The 13,499-nt window shown below is 41.1% G+C and overlaps 1 long non-coding RNA gene and 1 pseudogene across 2 annotated transcripts in view; both read left to right on the plus strand.

Moving 5' to 3' along the window:
• LOC110196301 (uncharacterized) overlaps positions 1-12,215 on the plus strand; it is a 30,036-nt pseudogene extending 17,821 nt beyond the window's left edge. The window contains exon 6 of the transcript XR_013484430.1: positions 10,900-12,215. The product of XR_013484430.1 is annotated as an uncharacterized LOC110196301 (transcript). The remainder of the gene's footprint in view (positions 1-10,899) is intronic.
• LOC110196303 (uncharacterized) lies at positions 1,850-6,125 on the plus strand. The gene is made up of 3 exons (XR_013484431.1): positions 1,850-2,185; positions 2,871-2,961; positions 5,727-6,125. It is a non-coding gene; the product is annotated as an uncharacterized LOC110196303 (long non-coding RNA).
• Positions 12,216-13,499: the final 1,284 nt, after the last annotated feature.

Genomic DNA, 13,499 nt, shown 5'->3' on the forward strand with positions numbered 1-13,499 from the left:
ATCCCAGGCAATTACTTGAGTTATAAACTCTTTATTAAGTCTGCTTCCAGTGTGGAGAATGTACTGTCCCAACCTTTGGGGGTTTTGTGCAGTTGTTTTCAGAGATACTTCTAGGTACCCGTGAATTTTCAGTTCTCCCAAGGTGGTATGATAAGGAGCAAGGTGTTTACTCCTTTCCAGGCCTGTGCTCTGGTCTCTGAGTGACCACAAGCACCCTTTTCTGTCTCGGAACTGTGAGGAGGGTTTCCTTTTTAGTACCACTACATGCTTCAGCACACCAGCACTCCTCCTCATCCCTTAAACCTTTATTAGCTATGTGACTCAGGGGAAGTTATTTAACCTTGTTTAAAGCTCAGTTTCCTCACCTCTAAATTGAGCCAGAGAAGGCAATGGCAAACCACTCTAGCATCTTTGCCAAGAAAACCCCAAATGGGGTCAGGAAGAATTGAACAGGACTGAACAGCACAGCACCTACAATTTCCTGGTCCTGTTCTCTGCTGCTTTTTGAAAAATTGGACATTGATGTTTCTCCTGTTTTTTCTCTCCCGTTATTCATGATCTTGCAGTATTACAGTCACAGGCTCGGCAACCATATCTGTCAGTTCTGTCAGGAGTAAGGGAGAAAGGAGGGGCAGCCACGTGGTGCGGTGGGCCAATGACATCCCAGGGCAAGGACTTGACTTGTCACTGAATTGGCTTTAAGCGAGGCAGAGCCGTGCAAAGGTACCAGCCGCACTCTCACCTCCACATTCACCAGAGTCCAGTGGCAAGACATAGGTCAGGCCAGCTGGTGATGGCTCCTGATGCAGTGGGAGACCTTGGCCTTTTCCGGGTCTCAGTTCATCTGAGGCAACACCCATTCAGTAATTAAAGGCTAGGCTAGTAACTGAGGCAAAAGATGGACTAGTTTGTCTTCACAAGAGTCAGTCTGGGACGGAAAGACCCTCATTGCCTCATAGAGTTATGGGTAAGGCATAAGGAAGACGTGAGTTCAAATCCAAGTTCAGTCACTTGCTAGCTATGTGACCCTGGACAAGTCACTTCACCCTAGTTTCCACATTTATAAAATGGAGGCTACAGCCCCTGCTTCCCAGGGTTGGTGTGAGGACCAGGTGAGAGTCAAGTCATTGTAAAGTACTTAAAGGTGCCTGGAACACAGTAAGCTCTGGGTAAATGTCAGCTCTTCGTTTTATTCAGTCCATCTGCGCAAGGACTGGCTTTCATGAGGTAAGGGGAGGAGCGTAGGGGGCGGGGCTCCCGGCAGGAACGGCGGGGCAGGCAGGGAAGCAGGGCGGCATTCCAGGCTGGGGGAGGGGCCCGGCCCGGGGCATGCGCAGAGGGCGCCTCAGCCTCCAGACTAGATTCTCAGAAGGCCGCGCTCACCTCGGGGGCATTTTTCAAGCTCAAGGGCGGGCGGGACTTCCTTCTAACTACGACACTTCCGCTTCCTTTTCTCTCCTCTTCCACGTTTGCTGTTTCCCGCTTCCGCTTCTCTGTCGTGAGCTGAAGTGTGACGGGGTGAGCGGGGGACGAGAGCGGGGCCTCCCAGTGGTCTGCCAGCGGCCTGTCGGGGGAGGAGGGTGGGGGTTGGAGGCCGAGCGGGTGGAGGCAGAGCCTGGGGGTAGGTTGTATTCCTCCTTCAGTCACACCCGCTTCTAGTGACCCCGCTCGGCGCCTGACCCCCCAGGTCTCAGGCCTTGCCCCGTGCCCATAGTCCCTAGGAATGTGCTCCCAGGGTGGGTCTGTCTGGTCCTCGGTGCGGACTTCCGTGGCCTCATCTCTTCCCAGCATCCTCCTGGCTAGCGCCTCCTCCCGGAAGCCCTCCCTGATGCTGTCGGGGCCCCTTGTTCGTCACCTGCCGAAAGGGTCACCTGTCAGTTCTCCACTTTGTCTCTAAAGATATTCTGGCCCGAAGACACCCCTCCCCCCTGCCCTCGAGAGGAATGACAGCTTCCTTCTGGACCCCTTCCCCCCCCAGAAGAGAAATTGTTGAGGTTCAGGATTTCTGGCACCCCGAAATATCAAGAGCAGGAATGAATGTCCAAATAAATTCGACCCAAACCTTTCAGCGAAAGACAAGGTTTATCAAGGATCTGCCATGTTGGCCAGACTCTTAAGGCATCTAAACATTTGGGACAGAATATTGACCAGCGGGCTAGAACACCTCTCGGCCATTGCCTAGAGTGTAAGAATCAGAGCACTTTAATGGAGACAGGAGGGATCTTAGATACAAAAAGACTGTGGGAGGGATCTAGGAGTGGCCAGGTAGTTTGTGGAGGAGAGGTCTGGGAGCAGGGGTCTGGCAGGGATCTTGATGGGGGTGACTGGGAGGTAGAATGGGGTCTAGACCATAGGATCAAGAGTGGGAAGTGTCTGAGGGTGATTGGGAAGTAACAGACAATGAAAGCTGGGCTTGGTTAAGGGTAATAGAATTGGGAGATTGGGCATAGGCTATAATGAAAGGCCAGTTAATAAGATTATAGCCTCAGGGAAATGCTCAGACTTAATCAGTCAAGTGGGAGTGTTCAGGGAGAGTCCAAGTTTGGGTTTTCTAGGGCCTGTAGAAAAGTGGGACCCAAATTCTTTTTGGGGTAATGAGCAAAGATCTCCACTTGGGCCCGTATCCCGTCATTTCCCCCTCAAACAAATGGAACCCCAATTCTTTTCAGGTGAGGGGCAGAGGTCTTGACTTGGGCCTATACCCCATCAAAATGACCGTTTCCTTCTGGCCTTTTCCTACCCCCACCTCCCAGTACTATGCCCCCCTCCTTGATCTGCCCTGCAGTGGAGGAATAGGAATTTCTAGTCTCTGAGCAAGGGAGACCCAACAGCATGACCCCTAACTCTCCTGGTTCTCCTTTCCTCCCCAGCTTTATCTTGTATAGCCTCTGCTCTGCCCCAGTAGATGGGAACCTTGAGGAAGAGGGAATGGCTTCTGTACTGACAGCCAGGCCAGGAAAGGTGAGTGCCACTTGCTTCTTTCCTGAAATAGCATCTCAGGCCAGAGACTGTGGGATAGGCTTCTTTGTCCTGTACTGTAACGCTAGAAATTGTGGGCATGAGAGAATCATATAACGACAGACACCAATTTATCCTCTCCACACATAAAAAACCAAACAAACATACATTTACTTTGTTGTTGGGTTTTTTTAAATTGTGAGTTCCAAATTCTTCCCCTCCCTCCAGTCCTTCTCCTACCCATTAAGAAGGGGAACATTAGGGTATCCATTGTAGATATGAAGTAATACAAAACATTTCTGATGCAGTTTGGGTTGCTGTGAACCCCAAACTGTCAGGGTATGGGGCAGCATCTGCCTGGAATGAATTCAAGCACTGAAACCTTCTTCCAGACAAAAGACAAGTTTTATTGTAAGGCCGACATAGTGGGCAGTATTGTTAGGGATTCTGCAACTTAATGGGGGTCAGACTGATTGTTATGTACACTGAAAAGATTTGGGTGGGATTGAGGAGTGGTAAGTACTCTGGGGTGGGCAGATATGACAGTGAAAGGAATGTCAAGTAAGCTTGAGCTGTCCCCCAAACCCTTCCAAACACCCGCAAACAAAATGGCTCTAAACAAATTCTAAAGCAGGAGAACCCACAAAAAGACAGAGTAAAACAAATTTCCAGGCCAAGACAGCCTGGATGGTTGATCTAAAAGGCATATCACGTCAAGCGGGGAGAGGAGCTCAGTTCGGTGTGGGCACGCAGGCCACGGCGAACCTGGAGCAGGCATGGCCTTTAAGAACTAAATCTAGCCTGTAAACCCCAGGGGCATGATAACTCATGTACTCAGAGGGAGAGATAGGAGGGAAGACAGAAGAGAGGAAGGAGCTGAGTTGCCCAGCTAGAACTGACCAGTTGGGTCCCCAGTGAGGCAGCTCAAACTACTCACAAGTTATTGGTTGTCCTTCATTCTGGAAGAGGACCATCTCATAAGGAACATGATGCCATGACTTGCAAATGAATTGGATTTAAGTGAGGGGGGCTGTACAAGGTCACTGGCTTCACTTTGTCTTCTGAAGCCATTTGAGTTCAGTGGCAAGATAGAGATCAGCAAGACTTGAGATGGCCCCTGCTATTGATGGATCTACAACTTGGACCAGCCATTCTTTTGTTTTTTTGGTTTTTTGGTGAGGCAAGTGACTTGCCTAGGGTCAAACAGCTAGTAAGTGTTAAGTGTCTGAGGCTGGATTTGAACTCAGGTCCTGACTCCAAGGCCAGAGCTCTATTCACTCTACCACCTAGCTGCGCCATGGACCAGCCATTCTTTTTTTTTTTTATATACAGTTGGGGTTAAGTGATTTGCCCAGGGTAGCACAGCTAGTGAATGTCAAGTGTTTGGTCTGAAGCTCGATTTAGACTCAGGTCCTCCTGACTTCAGGGCCGATGGACCAGCCATTCCTGAAAGCACTTTGGAATAATGCTGACAAAATTACTAAACTGTGCACATACTCTTTCTCAGTAGTACTATTCCTAGGTGCAAAGGGATCAAAGAAAGAGAAAATGACCCATATTGTACAAAAGCATTGATAGCAGCTCTTTTTGTCGTGGCAGACAGTTAGAAACTGAGGGGAATCCAATCATTTGTGGAATGGCTGAACATGTTTTGGTTTGTAAAGGTGATAGAAAAATATTGTAATATAAGAAATGACACAAGGAACTTTTCCATAGAATCCTAGGAAGACTTGTGTGAATCAATGCAGAATGAAGTAAGCAGAGCAGTAGAAAAATTTATTCAATGGCAATATTGTGAATACAAAAAAATCTGAAAGATTTAAAAACTGATTAACCCAGTGACCACCTATTGTTTTCAGGAGGATTCCTGATGAAATATGCTACCCAACTTCTGACATTCATGTGATTGACCTTTATTCTTGAGATTCCAGTGAAAAATCTGAATTAATTTCTTTAAGTATTGAGAGATTTCACCTCTTTGCTTTCCAAGGGACTCTTTAAAGTATTCACCAGCACCACAATTCAAAAGCATCCATTCTGTGGCACTCAGCTTTCCTCACAATTTGGACATGGCCAGTGTGGGAATTTGTTTTGCTTGCCTATAAGTTGTTATTAGAAGGATTTTGTCTATCTTTTTTGCCGCTAATGTGGAGGGGGAAGTGGTAGTACTAGAAAATAGATTTTTGTTAAGGGTGGCTCTTCTTCCTTAGACTGGAGGAGGAAAGATGAGAAGAAGCCCTTCTGGTATAAGTGTTCTTTCCTCCTAGTGCCCCAGTACATCATACATTTTTATCTCATGTATAATAAGGGTTTAAGACTGAAGTTCTTGATTCATATCTGCTTTTGGGTGAATGCTGTGTTAAAGTGAATTAAACTAGAGAGTTTCAAGAGGCAGTATAGTACAAAGAAAAGAAGACTAAATTTTATATCAGAAGCTTGCATTTGAGAGTTAGCCATTATTTTTAATAGCCAGTTGACTTGAAGCATAACTAATCATGAGAATAAGATGTTTTTAATTACCATTAATTGAATATGAATTAAAAAAAGAAATAGATCAATATACAAAAATAATGGAGAGACAACAAACCCTGAAAGAAATTATTCTGGTGATAAATGTCAGAAAAAGATTTTTAAAACCTAGTCTGGAGGCAAGATCAGAGAATAGTGGAGTCCTTGTTTCAGGGTTGATGGGATGATGGTAATAAAAGCATATCTGTGAGAAAGCTATACAACTTATATCTTCTTTGGCTTATGATTTCTCATTGTAGAATGATTAATCTGGAGAGGATAAGTCTGTGATCAGTCCAGCAATATGCAGCATACATTGTGTTCATCGCCCTGACGTCCTCTCGGCCTCTTCTGCTTACAATCACATGGTCTGTTAAATGGCCGTGTTTGCTGTGGAGGGTGCATCTAGGATGTTTTATTGTGTTTAGTAAATGGTAGATAGTGTTGGTGATAAGGAGGTCATGAGATACACGATTTTTCAGTAGTAAGTGACCACTGCTGTTTTTCCAACTGCATACCTCCCAAGGACTCCTTGCCATGTCTGGTAGTCTGAGCCTATTGTAGCATTAAAGCTTTAAAGTCACTCAGAATTAGAAGTTTGTCCTCTTTTGGCACATCGATGATAAGAATCTCCAGGTGTTCATAACATTTTTCTTTGACCTCATCAGGGTTCATCATGGGGGAAGCATGGGCACTGATGATGGTGGTGTGGCATTGTCCTGCAAGTGGCAATCGTATTGTCATGGGTCTGTTCACTCCTTTTGGTAGGTGTACAAGCCCTCACAACAGAAGTACCAGTCTTCCCTGAACCCACCCTGCCCTTACATAATGTAGTTAGATTTCAATGTAGACTCTGTCATCATCATATGGATCATCATGGATCATCATCATCATGGATGAGATCTGATCCATTTCACTTATATTTTCCTGCCTCTCCAGCTGGGTTCATAGAAACATATCCTAAGCTCTCTTACCTTCTTTTTCCCACCTCCCAAACGTAATGATTTTTTTTTTGCTGTTTTGTTACAGTCTTCCCGTGGTTTGAAAATGAACTTGTGCTCTAAACTATTGTTAGGTTTCTCCACTTGCTAGATGAAGCCCTGGTAACAAACGTGAGATATATCCCCAATTATCTGCTTTCCTTCTGATCTTGGCTATATTTGTTTTATTTATACAAATCCTTTTAAATTTAATTTAATCAATATGTATACCTGGGTTTGCTATCTTTTGTTTATTCATAAATTGTTCACCTGTCCATAAGTCTGATAAGTAATATGTTCAACTTCTTTCTTCAGTTACTTGAACTTCAACGTCTTTTTCATTGTTCTTAAGAAAATTATAGTTTTGTAATTTTGTGCATTATGTTCTGTTGGGTCTGCTTATTTTACACTGCCTCAGTTAATGCATGTCTTGCAGTGCTTCTCAGAATTCTCCATGTTTGTCCTTTTTACCTATATAAGTGACAATGTGATTCATATGTCATTTTTTCCTAGCTGTCCTTTACTGGTGAGAATTCAGTTTGTTTCCAGTTACTTTGCTGCCCAAAGAGTGCTGTCATGAATGTTTTTATGCAAAGTCTCTGCTGTGGCCTTGGTCTGGTTATACAGAAAGTGAATGGCTACATGGTTCAGTGAGAATCGCCAGAAGGACCTGGGCAAAAAGTGCTCATCTACCATTTACTCCCCTTTTGACCTTATGCAAATCACTTTCTCTCTCTGGTCCTCACTTCCCTAATGTATAAAATGAGCACATTGGAGTCTAAAGTCTTACACCTCTAAACATATGAATTGTAAAGTTATGGTTCTTTAACACCTTTTTTAGCAGTTAAAAAATTGTTCACATGCTGTTTCAGACAGCAGATTGTAGTCCCCTATGCTTGCCATTACTCTTATGGTTCCGGGAGCATTGAACACAAGCATGTTCATTTCAGAGCTGCCCATTTTAAGAAGCACAACGATTGGATGAAAAGAAGAAAGTAACTGCCTTTGTTGTGAAGAGATCAGGCTGATTGGTCAAAGGAAATGGGTATGTTTGGATAGAAGGAGAAGCCTTAGGACCACATGATAGCTGTCTTCAACTATTCCATTTTCATTGCTTATTTTAGGAAGTAGAAAAGGATTTAGCCATATTACTGCTTAATCTCAGAGGGCAGAAGTAAAAAAACCACACATTTAAAATTTGTCTTGTTCGAATTATTTACAGCAATAAGCATTAGTTAAGCACCTGCAAATTCCAGACATTGGCTAAAAGTTGAAGATACAGAGGATGGCAGTAATGACTCCTGCCCTTCAGGAGCTTACAAACTAATAAGAGAGGAATTCTTTTCTAACATTTTTTATTCACTTAATTTTTAATTTATGGAATAAAACAAGCATTCTAGAAACATAGTATATTTTTAAAAAAAGATGATTGCACGTGAAACTACAAGTCTCTTATGTACAACTTCCTACTTCTTTTAGGATATATAATAAAATTATCATATAAATTTCTTTCCCTTCTCCCCTCCCACCGTATAGATGTCTGCTACTAGATAGAAATGTGTGTCTGTGTGTGCTGGTGTGTGGTGTGTATGTGAAATCATTCTGTACCTACTTGTATTTATCACTTCTATCTGAGGCATTCGTAAGTGCCTGCCACATACCAGACACTGTACTGAGCTATAAATAAACAAATAAATTGATGAGTCGCTCCCTTTTGGCAAGTGAGAGATGAAATGACTGGGGAAACAAAGGTTCAGTCTTTTTGGTATATCAGTTTTATATTAAGCAAGGCATGACAGTTGTAGAACAAACTGAGATGTCAAAATCCTGTACCACTTGCTGTCCTAAAACCCTCAGTTTCCTCACCCTACTGGCAAGCAGTTTACATTTGAACTTCATAAGAGAACTTTGGGTAAGCACAAATATTTTTGTGTTTCAGGAATCAGTCACATTCAAGGATGTGGCTGTGGAATTCACTTCAGAGGAGTGGGTACAATTGAACCCAACTCAGAAAAAGTTGTATAGAGATGTGATGCTGGAGAACTATAGGAACTTGGTCTCTTTGGGTAAGAACAGCTACTCGTTTGAAGTCTTGATGTATACTGTGACAACTTTCAAGATTTTAACAGTTATTCTTTGGTGTACAAGAGAAAAATATTCTTAATTCTTTGGTAGCCAAGAGACACATTACTTGTGCTACCAGTTTCCAGGAAAAAAAAGATCTTTGCGTAGTATTCCTGGAAATTGATTTCTCGAATTATCAACCTTGAGGGATATATTTTCCCCTCTCTGTTGCTTCAAATCCAAGATTTTCTTTTTAATCCCAATGTAAGTTATTACCACTGTCTAAGCAGAGAATGAGTCAAATGAATGATTTTTCTGAACTCCTATTCAGTAATCCATTCTACCATAATATATTATATCCTTTGGTGGTCATTTGTATTATCCTTGAGGTCTTCCTAGCCTACCTTCTTTTTTCCCAAAGAGGGCTGAAACTAGTTTTGAATTTTTATTAAGTTTTATGGATGCTTTTTAAAAAAACGTAATTTTTCCTCCCCCTGAAACAAAAAAAAAAACCAACACCAGAAAACCATACTTTTTTGATACATTCGGTGCCCTTAGTCTTCCTCCTTTCTCCTAAGATTGGGATGGAATATTTCATGTATATATGATGGAACTCTGAGGTAACTCCCTAGCACTTTTTCTTTTCAATGAACAGGATTTGCAGTTTCCAAACCAGATGTGATCTACCAGTTGGAAAGAGAGGAAGCATCTTGGATGCCAAAGGCAGATATTCCAAGAAGCAGCTGTCCAGGTGACTACATAAAAACCCAACAGATGGGTCATTGCATAATAGTGATTTGTTGGTTATTTTAGGTCAGAGCTCTTGTAAATATTATACAAAGTGGCCTATCAAAGCCTCTTAGGCGTAGAGCACCAGCCCTGAAGTCAAGAGTACCTGAGTTCAAATCCGGCCTCAGATCAAACACTTGACACTTACTAGCTGTGTGACCCTGGGCAAGTCATTTAACCCCAATTGCCTAAAAAAAAAAAGAGTTACTTTTTTCATGTATCTCCTTACTTAAATGTAACTCTCTAAGAATGTTGTTGCCTTAGTACAGGTCATTTATTTCTTTTGTGTTCATTCAAGATTCTTTTCTCTTAAGCAGGCATTCTCCTGCCTCAACTTGCATGAATCATTCTCCCTTTTAATATAAGTATATTACTTAAGATATTAATAATGTGCACATTTTGCTTCTTAGTTATCTTCTGATGTTTTCTTTTGATTTTTTGATTATGTTACTTTGGTGCTGTTTTTAAAATATTTAATCCCAACCTAATTCCCCTTGCTTCAGTCTCTGTTCTTATGTGTCATCCTGTTTTTCTTTATGCTTTGAAATTATGTTTATAAAGGCTCATTATTATGTTCATGTGGCAGGACTTAATGTAGCCATAACTCCATCATTGTACCCATAAGTTTTCAATGTTTTGCTATTTCATAAAAACTTTTTGTGAAAAGTTTATGTAGAGTTCTTTGTTTGCTTTCATTAACATTTTGAGGATGCATACCTGGTACTGGGAACATTGGGTTAAATGTGAACAATTTTGTAGCTCTAGTTGAAATAATTCAGAAAAATGGCAGTAGCAGCTTAATAAGTAGCTATTTCAACATAATTGCCAAAATTGATCATTTTAAAGTATCTTTCCTAATCTGATGAGTTTTTATTGCTACTTCCAAATTATTTTCATTTTTACTTCTTTAATTAGAAGAGTTCTGAGCAATGTTTCAGGTAATTATTAATAATTTCTATGTCAAAAACACCTGTATGTCTTAGTCTTACAGATTTCAGTCAGTTCCTTACCAAGTAGATATGTTGGATTTTTAGAGAAAATTTATGGCAACAGTTGTCATTTTTCCTCTCATATGTCTTCTTTAATTTGTTCCCTTCATGTATGTATTTCTCTTTCTCACTCCAAACTGAATTATCTGCTTTCTTCCTATTCAGTCTTTTCTCTTCCTATTTTCACCTCAGATGGTAAGGATACATTTACCATTTCTCAAACTTATCTGTTTTTTCCTCAGTAGTCTCATTCCATTCAAATGTCAGCCAATTGAAATAGAGTAAGGGTTCATTCACTCATCCAGGTAATTTCATCCTCAATCAAATCATGTATATATCTTACCTTTGAGTCATCATACTTTCAAATAAGATAAATTGATTCTTAGTAAAAGAGAAGTAAGCCTAGCCTTTTCTAATGAGAAGGCAAGTGAATAGCTATAAAACCTTTGAGTAACCAAGCAGTTTGGGAAAGGGCAAAAAAGGCAGGGTTAATGAGCTTTTTATTCTTCCTTTCAGAGAGCGGAGAATTTTCTCAAGATAAACCTCTTGAATGTAATGAATATGACTATCAGAAGGCCTTCAGGAGCAAGAAGCATTGTGCTGTATATCAGAGACTGCATACTGGAGATAAACCTTATGAATGTGCTGAATGTGGGAAGGCCTTCAGGGATAAGACACAACTTACAATCCATCACAGAATTCATACTGGAGAGAAACCTCATGTATGTAGTGAATGTGGTAAGATTTTTAATAGGAAGTCAAATCTTACTGTGCATCAGAGAATTCATACTGGAGAGAAACCTTATGAATGTAGTGAATGTGGGAAGACCTTCAGGTATAATGGAATACTAACAGTGCATCACAGAATTCATACTGGAGAGAAACCTCATGAATGTAGTGAATGTGGGAAGTCTTTCAGGTATAACGGAACACTAACAGCACATCAGAGAACTCATACTGGAGAGAAACCTTATGAATGTAGTGAATGTGGGAAGATTTTTAATAAAAGTCAAATCTTACTGTGCATCAGAGAATTCATACTGGAGAGAAACCTTATGAATGTAGTGAATGTGGGATGGCATTCCGGGAGAAGAAAAAACTTACACAGCATCAGAGAATTCATACTGGAGAGAAACCTTATGGATGTAGTGGATGTGGGAAAGCCTTCAGGACGAAGATACAACTTACAGTGCATTACAGAATTCATACTGGAGAGAAACCTTATGAATGTAGTGGATGTGGTAAGGCCTTCAGCTATTTGGGAGCACTAACAATGCATCAAAGAATTCATACTGGAGAGAAACGTTATGAATGTAGTGAATGTGGGATGGCATTCAGGGAGAAGAAACAACTTACACAGCATCAGAGAATTCATACTGGAGAGAAACCTTATGAATGTAGTGGATGTGGGAAAGCCTTCAGGAAGAAGATACAACTTACAGTGCATCAGAGAATTCATACTGGAGAGAAACCTTGTGAATGTGGTGAATGTGGAAAGGCCTTCAGGAGGAAGGGACATCTTACTGTGCATCAGAGAATTCATGCGGGAGAGAAACCTTATGAATGCAGTAAATGTGGAAAGGCCTTCAGGAGGAAGGACCATCTTACTAGTCATCAGAGAATTCATGCTGGAGGGATGTGATGAATGTGAAAAGACCCTCCTGGATAAGACACAACTTATACTGCATCAGAGAATTCATATGGAGAGAAACCTTAGAAATGTAGTAAATGTTGAAAGGCTTTCAAGAGTAAGTCACATTTTACTGATCATCATAGAATTCATACTGGAGATATGCGTTGTGAATATAAGGAATGTTGAATGGGTTTTCTCTACTACTCAGATCTTACTCTGCATCACAGAATTCATACTGGAGAGAAATCATATCAATGTAATGAATGTGGAAAGGCATTCAGCAGGAAGGACTACCTTAGTAGTCATCAGTGAATTTATACTGGAGACATCATTAATAAATTTAAGGAGTATGAGAAGGCTTTCCCCTACAACTCAGATCTTATTGGACATCAAAAAATTCATACTGAAGAGAAGCCTTGTGTATGTAATGAATATGGGAAGATGTTCAGAGTGAGGACACAACTTACTCAACACTGTAGAATTCATTTAGGAAAGGAGCTTTAAGAGTGTAATGCATAGAGGATGGCTTTTAGATTGAGGACGCTACTTTATGTCCATCAGAGAATCATCCTGGTGTGATTCATCATGAATGTAAGGATTGTAGGAAGGCCTTTCATTGCAATTCAGGTCTTAATTAGACATCAGAAATTCATGTTAGAGGGGCAGCTAGGTGGCGCAGTGGATAGAGCACTGGCCCTGAAGTCAGGAGGACCTGAGTTCAAATCCGGCCTCAGACCAAACATGATACGTACTAGCTGTGTGGCTGTGGACAAGTCACTTAACCCCATTGACTATCCAAAAAAAAAAAAGAAATGGCTAGCAGGTGGATTTCAAAAAAACTTAGAAATACCTACATGAACTGATCCTGAATGAAGTGAGCAAAACCAGGAGAACATTGAACACTGGAGAACATTGAACACTGTAACAGCAACATTGTGTGATGATCAACTTTGATAGACTTGGCTCTTCCAGCAATACAGTGATATAAGACAATTCCAGAAGACTCATGATGGAAAATGCTATCCACATCCAGCAAAAGAACTATGGAATCTAAATGTAGATCGAAGCCTACTATTTTTTTGTATTTTCTTTCTTGTGGTTTTTCCCTTCTGTTCTGATTCTTCTTTCACAACATGACTAATGTGGAAATATGTTTAATATGATTTTACATATATAGCCTATACCAGATTGCTTGCCATTTTGGGGAGAGAAAAAAATCTTGGAACTCAAAATCTTATAAAAGGGAATGTTGAAAACTATTTTTACATGTAATTGGAAAAAATAAAATAATATTAAGTGAAAAAAAAAAGGCTGGTACAGCATCTTGTTCTGTAGAATCTTAAAACCAGATCACACTCAAGACTCTTCAGTCTAGCCAGATGGTGCCTTAGCTGTTTGGGAAGAGGAGGTAGAGGGGAAGCGAGATTTCATGGTAGAACCTTGACAGTGAGTCATGGATTTGAGGGATCAGCAGATCTAGTGACCTCTGTAAAGTTACCCTACCTTCCTGTTCTTCAGCTTTGCAGAGATTTTTGTCCTGAGAAATCTAGGATACATTGCCCTTTGGCCCAGAGATTT

This window comes from Phascolarctos cinereus, unplaced genomic scaffold (assembly GCF_003287225.1).
Source record: "Phascolarctos cinereus isolate Bilbo 61053 unplaced genomic scaffold, phaCin_HiC Scaffold_2;HRSCAF=192, whole genome shotgun sequence".
In the NCBI taxonomy this organism is placed as follows: domain Eukaryota; kingdom Metazoa; phylum Chordata; class Mammalia; order Diprotodontia; family Phascolarctidae; genus Phascolarctos; species Phascolarctos cinereus.